The sequence below is a fragment of the Sminthopsis crassicaudata genome, chromosome 3 (genome assembly GCF_048593235.1).
Source record: "Sminthopsis crassicaudata isolate SCR6 chromosome 3, ASM4859323v1, whole genome shotgun sequence".
In the NCBI taxonomy this organism is placed as follows: Eukaryota; Metazoa; Chordata; class Mammalia; order Dasyuromorphia; family Dasyuridae; genus Sminthopsis; species Sminthopsis crassicaudata.
In genome coordinates this window covers 623176630-623192032 of record NC_133619.1, presented here as the reverse complement: position 1 = coordinate 623192032, position 15403 = coordinate 623176630, and the positions used below count along the sequence as shown (strand labels likewise).

The following is a 15403-nucleotide window of genomic DNA, read 5'->3' as shown; positions in this document are numbered from 1 at the left end:
TGATCATGACTTCACTGTTTATAAATGTTATCTAATTTTTAAATCATTATTTAATTAATTTTTAAGACCATTTGCAACAAAGGGCCACTCTCCATCATCTGGGTAAGAAGTAAAAGTCTTTTCCCAGCAGAACTACCAAAAAAAAAAAAAAAAAAAAAAAAAAAACACCCAACCCATATTGGGCAATGAACAAAGTCCCAACATATACAAAAACAATATGCTCAACTATGACTTAAAAAAAAAAAAAAAAAAGTCAAGAATCACATCTATTTTTTCTAAGCTCTAGGTATCCCCAGGTATCCAATCCATGTGATCTTATTACTACTAGATGCTCTTGCCTTAGTCCCCCCATTTTGGGGGGGGTTCCCATATTTTTCAAACAATACTGGATCAGTAGCTACTTTCACAAATTTATTCAATCCTTATCTAAACACTGTTTTCATTCAGGATGAAATTCTACCAAACCATGGTAAATAGGTAAAGCTTTAGATTGTCAAAGATTTATGATTTAGAGATTCCTTTGACCATTTTCCTCACTAAGTTTAATGAAAAAAAATTTAAACGCTTAGCACCAATGCTTGATACACAGTAGGCATTAAAAAAATACTGACTGACCATTGGGAATATATCAAGGTTTATAACTAGAGCGCTCTCATAGTATAGGAGAGAATATAAGGCTATTTGGAACATAGAAAAAGAAATGGAGACATTTTAATCAGGAACCTAATGATTCTCAAAAAGCTGTCTCCAGTAGCTCTAATCAGAATATTTAGAGAAATCCAAAAGAATGATGCCCATGTATCACAGATCATAAAGAGTATAAAGGAGCAGATGAACATCAAGAAACACTGGTAATTTTTCCTGGCTTTCTAAAATAAACTCATCATCACTCAGTAGACAATTTTGGTATGATTATCAAGGCTTTGTATGAGTATCTAGGTAAACCTTTTCTTCAGACAACAGATACAATTTTAACTGGAGTCACACACCAAAAAAAAAACCACACAATCAAGAAGTCAATCTTAAAAATATCACAAAGAGAGATTTTAAGAGTAAAAAGATCATAGATGGTACCATGATCTGAAAGCAACTCAAGAAGCTATAGGCAACTATCAAGCAAATCATATGTAAACATTTACATCTTTATAAAATCAAAGAAAGTCCTATACACATAGAAGGTATATGACTTTTGAGAATAATAGGCACTTCATTTCCCAACAGCTAACCTACTTGATTTCCATTTCATGAACATCAGATTTTCCCCTAGATAAGCTCTTCACCAAATAAAATCTTATCTTCATATCATATAATCTTGTAGTATCTTCAAAATCACACAACTAAACTCATAGAAAATATGAATTGAGGCTATTAGTTGATTACAAACAAACAAAAAAGGCAATTAATTCCTAGCTTCCCTCAAGATAGCTCAACTCCACTTTCTACAAGAGGTCTTTCCCAAACCCCTCCCCATTGTTTGTGCCTCCCTTCTAAAATTACACTCTGCTTACCTTGTATTATGTCTTACTTGTACAATATGGTTGATTTATATGTTGTCTCCTTCATGATAATATGAGCACTTTGAAAGCAGAACCCATGTTTTTGTCTGTCTTTGTGGGAGAGAAAAAGTGTTTACCACGTTTCCTGACATATTAAGTACTTTTTTACATGGTCATTGAATGACTTAGCTTTTCCAGAGAGCATGATCTTTGAAAGCCCAGTTTTCAGATGCAAAAACAGAGCAAGTAGCAATAAGATGGTTGGTATGAAGCATAAATAGAGCCTTGGTTCATAATCCTAATACCACAGCACACAAGTAACCACCAATGTGTTTGTCTTTCAAGAATATCTCAAAACACATATTTAGTTAAAAGCAAAGGAATTTAGACAAATTCCAGTTAAAAAATAAAACCTCTTCCCCATAAAATTGGAGTACATTCTCCCACAAAAGCACATGGTATTGATGAGATAAAAATCAGGAAGCAAAAAAAGAACTTATATAACATATAGGATAAATTCCAAAGATGGGCAACCTTCTTGTCTAATGGTGCCATGCAGCTTCGGTAGGGGTGGGTGTGTGTGTGTGTGTCTCTACCAATGACCACAAATCCTCTCAAGTACTGCGCTGTCATATGGGCTATTCACCAATGTTTTGTTAGGCTTGGTAGGTAGTGACTTTTGTTCTTCTGGGTACCCAGACATAGCACAAAAGATAAAAGAAAAGATGAACAAGGACAACATTCTGGGACATTTTGTCCCAGGGTAAATTGTCTTGTCTCAGGTTGTTTTTCCCACTCCCACAGTAGAGATACCTGGCAGCAAAAACCAGAACATGACACTATCATATTACAGACTTCATCTCACCACCCACCTAAATTTTTCTAAGTTAACAACTAAATAGTATTGAGTGCCAGTCTGGGTGCTGGGAACTGACTCTTCTCCACAATTTTACTTCTTACCCAGATTAGTGGAAGATTGAATACTTCAAATTTTCCATCTACCTTCTCCACTTCTTCCCAAACCACTCCCAACTCAAGAAGTCAGGTAATTTCTATTTTAGGCAATCTCCTCCAGTAAAACACCTTCACTCAAATCTCTTAGAAACTCCAATCCCACATAATCAACTGCCTATTGGATGTGCCCTAGGCTTCTAACATTCAGCATGTCCCAAATAAAATTCATAATCTTTCCCCCAAAACCTACTTCTCTTGTAGATCTCCCATTTACTGGCAAAGGCATCATCTACTTCCAATCACCCAGGTTCCAAATTCAAGATTTGACCTCTATCCTTTATTCTAAAAACTTGCCAAGTCATGTTCATTCTTCCTCTAGACACCTCCCTTATTCATCCCTTTCTCTCAACTCAAATAATCACCTCCTAGTTCAGGACCTCTCACTTGGATTGTTTTAATAACATTTTTAATGAGCTTCCTTCCTTGAGTTCTCTTGCTCTCATCTATTTTCCATAGCCACCAAAGTAATATTCTAAATTTCCATTATTCCCCTGCTTAAAAAAACTCCTGTGAATGTTTTACATAATTGTACATGTACAATCTATTGCTTACCACCAAGGGGAAAAAAGGATAGAATTTGGAACTTGAAACTCTAAATAAAAATTTTCAAAAATGGCAACAAAAAAAAATTTTTAATTAAAAAGAAATCTCCTGTGGCTCCCCTTAATACCTTTGGTATTTAAAGCTCTTCACAGGCTGTCCCTGATCTACTTTGACAGGTTTATAAGCACATTGTTCCCTTTACTTAGCCCATGATCCAATTTGTCTTCCACAAAAAGCATGATACATTATGCTCTAGGTTAAAGGGAAGTGAATTCAAATTCCAAATACAGAATTTACTGTTTGGGTGATCCTATCAAGTTACTTAAATAAGCTTCAATGGGCCTCAGTTTCTTCATATGTAAAAGGAGGGTTTTGGACTAGATAATCCTTGAATTCCTTTCAACTCAAATATCTATTATCTTTTGATCTTAAGAACTAAAGTCACTTTTCCTGACAGGATAATCCACGTACCACAAGATTTGATATAAACTCTGTCTAAAACCTAGTGCTTTCCCTATACCCCACCATCCTTCTTAGAGGATTAGCTTTCTTCAAAGCTTCACTTAAGGAAAGCTATGAGGACTTTTCTTCATCCTCACAACTGTTATTTCTTCCTTTGCTGGAACATTACTATTTACCTTGTTTATACATTTTTGTCTACTTATATGTGAATATATTTCCCTTAATAGAACATAAGATTCTTAAGAGCAGAATTCATTTTTCTTTATGTGCTTGGCACAAAGAGTTCAATAAATGCTTTATCATTCTTTTTTTGCATCATCATCATCATCATCGTCATCATCATTATTATTATTATTACTAGACAACTGAGGTTAAGTGAGTTGCCCAGGTTAAGGCCAGAGTTGAATTCGGGTTTTCCTGACTTCAGGTCGATGTTCTATCCAATGCAGCATTTAGTTGCCCCTGTCAATCATTTATTAATAAATGCTTTACCCACTGCTATGAGCAGCTAAGTGGTCCATGGATAGAGCATTGGACCTGGAATCAGTAAGACCTAAATTAAAATCCAGCCTAAGAAACTTTTTTTTTTTTTTTAAAGCTATGTGATCCCAGGCAACTAACAACCTCTGACTTAATCCACCAGAGAAGGATTGAAGTGTCTAAACACTTCAGTATCTTTGCCAAGAAAACCCCATGGACTATGCATGTGATCACAAAGAGCAGACATAACTGAAGGACTAAAGAACAACAATTAACTGCTGATTAATTTGTGGTTTTTTTCCCCAAATATTATCCTTATCCACTTTTCCTCTGTCCAAACTTTCTATGTACCAAATAATGTTATAATCATAGCTAACAAATATAAAAAATATTACTAATGATACACTTGTATCATTAGGAAAGCTTAAGTCTAGAGAGAAATTAGATATTAAAGAATAGTATTAATCTCTAAAGTCCTCTTCAACAATTAGAAAATTCTTCATTCGCCTATTTTTATATATAACAATTCAAAGTTACAAAAAAACTATTCCCCTTTTAACTTAGGATTTACCGGAATTTCAACAATATTATTTTTCGCTATAAAACAAGTATTTCACTTATTACTTGACTAAAAATAAATTTTACAAGTTTGTAAGGGAACCTAGCCACTATAAGTAAAATATCTCTCAATTTAAATGAATTTAGAAATAACTCATTTATGAAATAGGAACTTTCCTCCTGTATGTTCCAAACTTTAAACAATTTCTCTGCTTCAAGATATATTAATTATATTAGCAATATATTATAAAGCAGGTCAGTTTTTACAATGTTTCATTAATATGCCACATTTTCTAGAATAGCCTACTATGCTTTGTCACTTCTCCAAAAATTAATATACAAAACTGTCCCACCATCCAATCTTTTTCTCCTGCCATCTTGACCCTGCTCTTTCAATCAGTTAATTGAGTTTCAGATAAAGGCAGCACATTAGCCATATGCATAAACAAATTTCATGCATGTTTGCTTTTATGGCTCCTGCTCCTTTTAAAAAATGCAAGTCTACTTAATATTGTCAGCAACTACTAGATCTCTCACAAAACCTTAAAGAATATTCTTCCCAATACAAAAGTAGCTGTGTGAAGAATGAGCAGACCATTAAGGAATAGGAAAGGTCTTTGTTGATGTATTTTATGATTTATGACAGTCTGTCTGGTTCAGTCATGGGCCTATATTAAAGAATGATAGCCTGGATAGGCTAGAATGGACAGATAGAATGGTAGACAGAAGAGATAATCCTGTTCAGTATAGAACCAGGAAATTTACTTATACAAAGTTAAAGTCGGTTATAAAGGTACCAAAAAAAATTTCTAAGACATATTATTAAGCACTCTTAAAGAAAGATTATTCAAGTCATGGAGTTGGAGGAGAGTTAGAAGGAGTAGAGAGAAATTAAACTTCAACATTTGTGTGAGTTTAAACAAAGTTAAGGTGTCTGTACAAAGTAATGAAAAAGAGGCAGAGGGAGAGCAAGACAGAGACAGAGAAAATGAATCAATTTTATCATATTGGACATAGCAAAAGAAATGACCTCCTAGGTCATTATAAAATGGTTGATTTCTTTGCCTAACCTTAAACTACACAATAGCTAGTAAAACCCTTTGACCTTAAAACAAACTGGCTTGTGCAAAGTCTATTAATAAATTACTTGGTTTCCCTTTTTCCCTTCAAAATCATAAATAAAACCTCTTACAAATTAAATACTGACATGAGTATATGAAAAGTATGTTTTTTCCTATCACATGAAAAACAGGTGAGCAGAATAATGAAGAAAGATTTAAAAAACGAACCTAGCAATTTCATAAACCATTCAGTATTGAATAAAGTTACAATGAAAAAAAGAAACCCAAAACACTATATCCTAACAGTTGTATACAGTCTAATTACTTAAAATAAAAGGATAACACACAAGCAAACATAGAAGTATTTTACTGAAGCTTAATGACAAATTTAAGGAGTTCTGTCCTCCCTCACATACACTGCTCTCCCATTCCCAAACTATACATTATAATGCCATATCAATGAAGTCACCTCCAGAAAAATATTTTAAAATGTATAATGTAGATGGTGCAAGCATGGACAAATAATTACAAATGCTTAAAATGGAATTTCCCACAAACCATAGAACATAAACACCACATACACATAGATATACTTGCGCACGCGCAAACACATGTTTAAAATTGGAACTCACTACAAACCATAAAATATAAATACTCAACACACACACACACACACACACACACACACACACACACACACACACAGAGGAAGTGGCTCATTCTGTCAGCTTTTGCCTCAATTCATAAATGTAAAACCACAATATAAGAAAAAAAAATCTAACCAGCCTTCCTCTGGAAACCTGCTTAGAGTGAATGCATGCAGTTAGTCTTTAAATATGTTGCTGAACAGCACTCGCTGATGCATCACTTTCAACAGCCACAGGGAAAGAAATGGTGTAATCCTAGTCAATTCTATCGTACAGCCGGATCAAATAACATTTCAAGCATTGCCTGCCAAGCACCAGGCCCAGCCAGAGTACAATAAGCACTCAAGTACTCTGGACTCAAAACCACCTTTCACTGGTCCCTGAGATCTTTATAAAACAGTTTAAACACAACTAAATTAGAGGACAGAAAGGGAAAAAAAAGCTTCTAAATGTTGCTCCCACACAATTCTGAACTTGCGGTTAAGCATCTAAAATGTCTGCCTTCTATTATTTTACTACTAGAAATAATGGCAATTAAAAATGTTCTTTTCTGAAAGCACCCAAATATGACCCACAAATAAAAACGTTCAATTGAAATCTAGAAAACTACCTAGAGATCAACTGCTTTGCATAGATACTATTCCACACTGTAGATTTTAAACAGTATTTACTTTAAATACAAGTTCCAAGCAAAAATTTCCAGAAACCAATGTTTACATTTCAGCAACAGATTTTGAGACTTTGACAACTCTGCCCTCAACTTTTAATTATTTTCTAAGCCTAGAACTAATAAACCCTCCCCCTAAAAAACCACAATTACAAGGGGAAAAATTAGCCTCCTTGTGCACCGCCATTTTCATTCACATGCCATTAAAAAAAATTTCCATATGGCTGAAAGAAGGCCTTCTAGCCAAACAATGCCCCATGGAGAGCAGTGCCACATGTGCTCAGGAGAAGCCTAAAAGCTGATTGTAAAACAAAGTGAAGCTGGTTTCTTTCTCAACAAACAGAAAAGTGGTCAAGCAGGTCTCCAGTCATTTCAGCTGAGAGCAAGATTTGAGTAAACATTTTTTTAAGCCATCAAAGTATTGTACCAATTAAAACTTAAAAGATTCTCCCTCTAGGATATTCCTGCACTTTAGCTACTGTAGTAAAAGGCATCCAGATTAAACTGGAAATGTAAATTACATTTTTAAACGAAAGGACACAGTGTTTTAAAAGAATATTTAACAAACGGACAGAAGTAAATTTAAAAAAAAATTTTAACTAGTAAGTATCAGGCTAGGTGAGAAATGGTGCTGAGGTAACCAAGGTGCTCAGATCATCAACACAAGCTTGCTTAGAGTTAAAATAAAAATAAAAAGCTTGCTTAGAGTTAAAAATAAAATATACAGTAGAGTATTTTTTCTGTCCAAATGATTTTGGTTACTGTATGTTGGATTTCTGAGGCTTCAGCAATTAAACAAATAAAACAAAATCAGAAGTATTTCAATGGCTCAACAAGAGGCAGTTTACTTACTCTACTGCCTATTCCTGGAAAGACACTTCCATATTTGATCCTTCAATAACATGTTAAGAGGTCAACTTCAACACAGCACTCCTTCTTGGAAACTGGGTATAAGCAACTTTTGAGCATCATAGATCAAAAAGTCTATGGCAAGACATAAATCCCAGACTCCTGAAAACCTCCAAATTCACTAGAACTCACTTATTCTGACTTCCCGGCCTACAACGGGAAATCTTTCCCACCCCTTCCTAAACAACTCCTCTCATTCACAATCCCTGAGTGAATTCGTGCCAAGGTTCCTGCCCCGATTCTTCCTGGCACAGTCCCTGACCACTCGCATGGCCCTCACTTCACCCCCTTCGCCTGCCTTGGGTTTTAATCTTGCCAGTTCTTGGCAGGGAATGGGCCAACGCCACTTGCCTGCAGTCTCAGCAGCTGTTACAAGCTGACCCCAGCAGAACTCCTCCTCCTCCTCCTCCTCCTCCGGAGCCAGCAGCAGGGCTGCAGGGCTGCTTCCAACCTCATAGGGGACCCTACACCAAGTCGGGGCCCCCAAGCAAGGGATGAGAAGAAAGCAGGAAGGTGGGGAGAGGAGGAAGGAGCAGGGCAGGGGAGGAGGGGGAGGGGAAGGAGATGCACTTGCTAAACAAAAGGAGGCCCCCTCAGCTTCTCGGCGGCGCGGCGCTGCTCCGGGGCCGGCCGGGAAGTGAAGAGCATTGCCCGCTTTGGAGCCTCCCTCCCGGCGGCGCTCGGCCGGGTGCAGAGCTCCCCAGAAGTGGCCCGGGCTGCTGGGGTTCCCCCTCGCGGCCAGGCGCCCGTTCCGCGGCCACTGCGGCTACTTGCAGCAGCCCCAACACAGACAGCGGCGGCCGCGGCGGCTCGGCTCACTCCAGCCTCAGCTGCGGGGCAGACAGTTCCACATGCCTGTGACCCAGGCTCTTGTCTTTTACCCAGACACCAGAGGAGAGAAAGAACAGCCTCCGAGAGACAGGAGGCGGCAGCGAGGAAAACCCGGCGTGGAGCCCGGGGAGCCACGCTCGCCAAGCTCGCCTTGCCGGGGCTGGGCTAGATCCTCCCCCGCCTCCTTCTCCTCCTCCTCCTCCTCCCCCTCCCTCTCTTTACTCCCCCTTCCCCCCTCCCTCGCCGTCCAGGCTCTCTCACTACGCTTCCTCCCGCTGTTGCTTTATCCCCTCCTTTCTCTAGATTCCCTTCTCTCCAGTCCTCTCTCCCTCCCCCTCCAGAGCAGCCGGAACCGGGAGGCTGCGTGATTGATGGCAGCTCTTAATAGCGTGGTCAGCTAGAAAATGCATCTGCAAGCAAGATATTAAAGAGGCAGCGCATCCCCGAGAGTGATCAGCAGTTCACACATCCTAGAGCTAGAGCTGCTGCTGCTGCCGCCGCCGCCAGGAATATTAATGTAAACCACCTACTGACGTCTTACAAATGCTGATGAAAAAATAATAGTAATAGGAAAAGACACACAAAGCATTTGTTCTAAAGATGCACAAGAGAAAGATGCGTTTCTTCATGTCAAGACTGGCCCCAATTTGGGTTGCAATTTTCCAACACCGCGAAAGCCATTTTGTTAAAAATCTCTCCCACTCCTTTTCCACAGCAGAATAAAGATCCATCTGCTATGGGAGGCACTGCTTAAATTGGGTTTGATTGAAATTCGTCTAATGAGAAAACGCATTCCTTAGCATGTGGCTTTAAAAGAGCACATACATGCATTGGCTACCAAATTACAGGCTCCTTCATTGATTCATTTTATTTCTAAATAAAATTACCAACTGTCAATTTCAAATTAGTTTTCTCCCTACCAACAATGGAAAAACTGATAGATTGATTCTATTACTAATTTATTTTTAAACTAAATGTGTGCAGCTCATCCCTTGATTTATTTTTTAATTATTTTTAAAAGTTGTCACAAGACAGAAGACTAGCACACTGGATTATACTGAATTGTATATCCTAAACAATAAAGAGACTCAATGAAGACTCACAATAAGCCATAAAGTTTCTGGTTATCAAATTCCAATGACAAACTTCAGGTGTCATTAACATTACCTTTAATTTTCAGACCAGCCATTTCAAGAGAATCTGAAAGGGATTTTTAGAAATATTAAGTCTTTCGATAACCCAAAATTATTAGGTTCCCATATTTTCTGAAATATCCAAAGGGAATAAGAAATTATTTGCCCAAGGTAACAAAACAAATCAGCTTAGAATAAAACCTAAGGGCTCCCAACAAACTGGGAGGAAATTGACATACTTTTCTTGTTCCCAGCTTATTTTTAGTACAATCATAGTATCCTCAACTTTAAAGAAAATTCAAGTTATGCCACACTGGATAGAAACATCTACCTAAACTACTAACCCAGCAAATACACAGATAGCTGATGAAATAAAACGCCCTTGGCCACCCTAAAAAGGCTTCTGTGATCAATACAAATGGAAGGTAGTGTACAGTGTTATATAGTGCAAGTCTGGCTCTGCTGCAAAACCCACTGTACATTAAACATCTCAATAAGAGAATAACCTGAGGAGAATGTGCTCTCTGAAAATAAACTTCATATCCAAGTGGCTTTGTGACAGTAACTGTCAAGAGATGAAATCACTCCCAAAGTCAAACTACAGCCCTTGTATTTGCCCAACCATGCTTCCCATTTACCAATTCACTAAATCATGAAACACAACAGAACCACAAAAGGCACCTTTCCCCTCCCCTTCAATCTACCTAAAAAAATCCAGATCCATCCCAAATTAAGGAGTTTATATATATATATTATATATATAATACATATTATATATATAATTAAGGAGTTTATATATATATATATATATATTAATATATATAATATATATATATTAATTATATGATATTATATATCCAAATTAAGGAGTTTATATGTATATTATATATATAATGTTTCCAAATTAAAATAGTATACATTCAACAAACCTCTCATCTCTGGAAAATATGTTGAGGTTGAAAAGGAGGAAAAATATTTACTCTTACTCTATAGACTGTGGCACCAATATATGTATATGAAAATCCAAAAAAATCCACAGGACTTTATTCAGTACATTATACAAATTAGTTTGTCTTTTAAAGAAAAAGTTAATGAGGCGAGTAGAGCAACCTTTTATTAGAGATAAATTCTTCACAGCCTGCAAATTAAGCAACTTATCAACAACATGTTAAAAACTACAGACTGAATTTTGTTCCTGAGCTGCTATGCATTCGCACACCACACAGCATCAAGCAGGTACAGTTGAACAGATATTTTTCTTTTGAGGATTTTCTAACAAGCAAAAATCTTACTAAACCTTTTTATAAGAATGGAAAGAGGGAAAGTATCTTCACCTTTTAGCATTCAACATTCTTTCCCTTTTTCAATTTCTTCCTGTCTAAACAAGATTTTCCTCTATCCTCACTAGCTGCAAAACCTATCCTCTCTTGAACTGAAGTATTCCAGCCAGTTATAACTCAAATAATGTAACAGCTCCTCAACACCCTGGTGGTGAGTATAAAAAGTAATAGATCTGCTTATTAGAAAAAGAGATTATTATTAAAACATTCTAATGTGTTTTATACAAATACATCAAAACAATAAGAATAGGTACTAAAAGTAAATCTTGGCTTAGAAATGTAATCAGTTTGCTATTTCTTAACAGTATTAATGTAACTGATTCACCATGGCATAGATTATTTCAGGCATTATGTCTCTAACCTGTGCATATTTCTCCCTGTTCTCTTCAACTCCAGTCCAAGAGAAATCCAGTTCCTGGATTCACAAAAAACTCCATTTATCAAAACAACCCTGTCATGTTGAGTACCATTAACAGATAATGAAAGGAGACAACGGATGCAGTTACAAGCAAAGCACTCAGTATTCTACAGGCCTAAGCTTGCAGCCAAGTGAACTGACATCTGACTTTGTCCCAACAATTATAATTAAGTTTAAAAAAAAAAAATCTAGTTAAAGTAACACTAGTGCTACAACCCTGGAATCTAAAATTTGCCAGTCTTAAGAGAGTGAAAGTCAATGTAATAAGCTGTCCCATAACCCAGAATAATCTTTTTTTTTCTTTTTTACTTAATAGCTTTGCTCTTTAATTTCTGAAGAAAGAACAAAGTGAGGAAGACTGTGCTTTCCCTCTCTCACAGGCTGCAGCCAAAAGAAGCAGACCACTCCTCCTCAGGAAGGGAGTGGGGCTGAAAGGCAAGGGAAGACAGCTTTACATCAAAGGGCAAATAACACTTACCCAGAGCGACTCCAGATAGGGTCCATTAAAATTTCAAAACTGTCAGAATGCCAGAGGAAAAACAGTTCAAATCTTTCCAGAGAAAACCCATTGAGCAAACTGACTGAACAAACCAAAGGAGTCTTGATATATTATATTTTGCTCAGAGATAAAGAGATAATAAGATCAACAACTGCTATTTATAAACGATGCTAGTCTGTTTTTCTCTAACAGAATATGCAGCAGGAACATTAATCAGATCAACTTCTCCTTTCACCAACTCATCACAACAGATCTCACTATATGCTATACTGATGTTCCAAAGTTGCTTAAGAGAAGAATAGAACAAAAATTTACTTATAAAGCTGATAACTCCACCAAAATCCTACATTGATGATTTCTCAATGGGATGTGGAGGTAATTCTGGTTTCTTGAAACATGTCAGTAAAGCACAAGCTCTAATGAATCTCACTCATAATGGGAAGGCTTTAAGTACCACTTACCAACAGAAAGTCATTCAAATACCTGACGAACTATATTCAGTTGTTTAATTACCAGCTTAATCTCAATCATGGACAGATTGTGATCCATGCAGATACAGCACCAATGATGATGGAAAATTACACATCAAGTGAAGCTGAATTTCAAACTGAAAATAGAATGCAAACAGCATTCATACCAAGCCTGAGATAAGAGACAACAAAGGATAAGGGAAAGAATACATTATTTAGAGCTGGAAAAGTCTTCATGATCAATTTACTTTAACTCCCTCATTTTTAAAAGCGCAAACTACTATTTATTATGAACCCAACTTCATAAAGATCATTCTTTCAACTTATTTGTAGTTCAAAAATAAAGTCCAAGTATTATTTCCTTGATAAAGGACTAAAATTCTTGAATTTTAGGCATTATAATTGTCTAAAAATGGCTACAGATTTTTACTGAGCATTTGGACTTCTCTACCTAGAAAAAGGAACCCATTTTTCAGATCAATCTTAATCTTATATTGTATCAGTAATTTCTAAAATACAAAATATTTACTTTTCTTAACTTCTTTCGTATCTAGAACTAGATTGGTACATTTTACAAGCCTCTAAAAATGTTTCTAATAAATTTGTATAATACATAAATATACAGATTTCTAAGTGTCTATCTATATTAAAAAAAAATTATGTTAAACCATTAATGATTGTCTTTTTTTTTTTTTTTTTTTTTTTTTGGGAGGCTGGGGTTAAGTGACTTGCCCAGGGTCACACAGCTAGGAAGTGTTAAGTGTCTGAGATCAAATTTGAACTCAGGTCCTCCTGAATTCATGCTCTATCCACTTGGCCACCTAGCTGCCCCCTGATTAAGTCTTTAAAATGAATGTAAGAATTCCCTAAAATGACATGAAGAAGAGTAACCAAATACTTATGGGTAAAAATTACCATATCATAATCATGCCAAAATATCCCTCAGCAATTCCTAGAGGGTAAAATTCAGTCTATAGACTTTTGAACCTAAGTTGTTCTTTGTACACAGTCATTCCAAATAAAAATCTGTAAGAGAATTGGAGAGAAGGGGGAAATTCATAAATTGTATGTAGCCTAAGGAAAAAAATGAAGAATACATAGAAAGTACCAATAGAAAATTTACAATGATGATTTGTTGATTACTTACTTCTTAAATAAGATTTATACAACAAACCATAACAGTATTATAATAGCAAGTTGTAGGATTCCCAAATCTGAAAGAAAAATAATATTGGGGGGAAAGTGAGCATTAAGTGGATAAGTATAAGCTCATTCATGACAGATACTAAATATTTCCCTTTTAATACTTGGGGAAAAAAACATATTAATAATAAATAAATTCAATCTCAACAAAGAATACTAATTTCTAAATTAAGACTCTTTTTAAAAGGACCAAAGAAAGCATTAGAAACCACAATTACAACAGGTTAACCTGTATCAAACTGCAAACAGCATTCATACCAAGCCTGAGATAAGAGACAACAAAGGATAAGGGAAAGAATACATTATTTAGAGCTGGAAAAGTCTTCATGATCAATTTACTTTAACTCCCTCATTTTTAAAAGCGCAAACTACTCACTGGTAAAATCTGCTAGCAGATGAACAGCATTAATTTGGACAAATTAGAACTACTTTTTAAAAAGAAACATTTCAAGCCTTTCAAAGTACTTTATATACGTTACTCCACAGGATAGTCATACTCTGTGAGGCAGATTTTATACACTTTAACCTGCTCTTATAGTTAACATAATTGGGACTCAAAAGATTAAATATGGTCCATAGTCATACAGCTGGTACAAACTTGTACCCAATCTCTCCAAACTCAATTCCGGGTAGTTTTTCTACTATACCACACTACCTCCCAATAACTTCCTGGTCTTCTGTTTTCTCATCTGTTAAATGGAAATGCTGGATTAGTTTACTTCCTTTCCCAAGTGTTTATAATCCCTCTCTATAGTTGCTGTTCAATCATGTCCAACTTGATATAACCCCATATGAAGTGTTCTCATCAGAGATATTGGAGTGCCTTATTTCCTATTCCTACTAATTTTATAGATGAAGAAACTGAGACAAAAAGGGTTAAGTGAGTTGCCCAAAGTCACACAGCTAGTCAATATCTGAGATTGGATACTCATTCCAGTATCGGTCCCTGTGCAATCCGGCTATCCCAAATCCCTATGTATACATAAAAATTAAGTATCATGTTCAAAATTCACAGTTCCTTTACTCAAAATTTAAAAAAAAAAAAAAAAAAAAAGGCTCATTTATATGTCAGGTAGAACCAATATTTTTTTAAATGATATATTTTTATTCTATTCTTTAAAAAAAAACCTGATGAGTATTAGTAAACACTTAAATACAAATAAAAATCATCTTTGTTTTTGTTTCTTCATTACTAACAAAACTAGCAATTTTGTTAAAACATTTATTGGAAAACTACAAGGTCCCAGCTTATAGTTTCCCATCCAATGGAGTAAACTTCTCCATTTTATTTCAAAATATATATCTCAATCAAGGATATAAGAATGGAAAAAAAAAACAAAACAAAACAAAACAAAACAAAAACAAGATTACAAGGATGGAGGAAAGAAGCAGAGGGAGAGAAGAAGCCCTAAGAGTAAGACAATGAGCATTTATTAAGCACTTATGTGCTAAGCACTGTGCGAAACTCAAATAATAGGAATATGCTTTAAATATTTAATAACATTTTCTCTTACAGCTCAAAAGTTACAAGTGATCAAATTGGAAAAATGTAGCTGTACCATTCCAAAGACATTTATCCTTTTAAAGGACAAAAAAAAAGGGGCCAGGAGGGGGGGAGGGGTTGGAGAGGTCTCTCACTCAGTGGAAGAATTGTAGATAAAATGACAAAGAG

The 15403-nt window shown here is 35.9% G+C and overlaps 1 protein-coding gene across 6 annotated transcripts in view; it reads right to left on the bottom strand.

Annotated features, from left to right (window-relative positions):
- The window catches only part of RERE (arginine-glutamic acid dipeptide repeats), a 528280-nt gene that overhangs the window by 389330 nt on the left and 123547 nt on the right, over nucleotides 1-15403 (bottom strand). The window contains exon 1 of one of the 6 annotated variants that reach the window (XM_074307769.1): nucleotides 8189-8811. The exons of the other annotated variants lie outside the window; for them this stretch is intronic. The gene's annotated coding sequence lies outside the window, so the exon portion shown is untranslated. Of the gene's footprint in view, nucleotides 1-8188; nucleotides 8812-15403 lie in introns of those variants that run through there. 6 annotated transcript variants of the gene reach the window in all.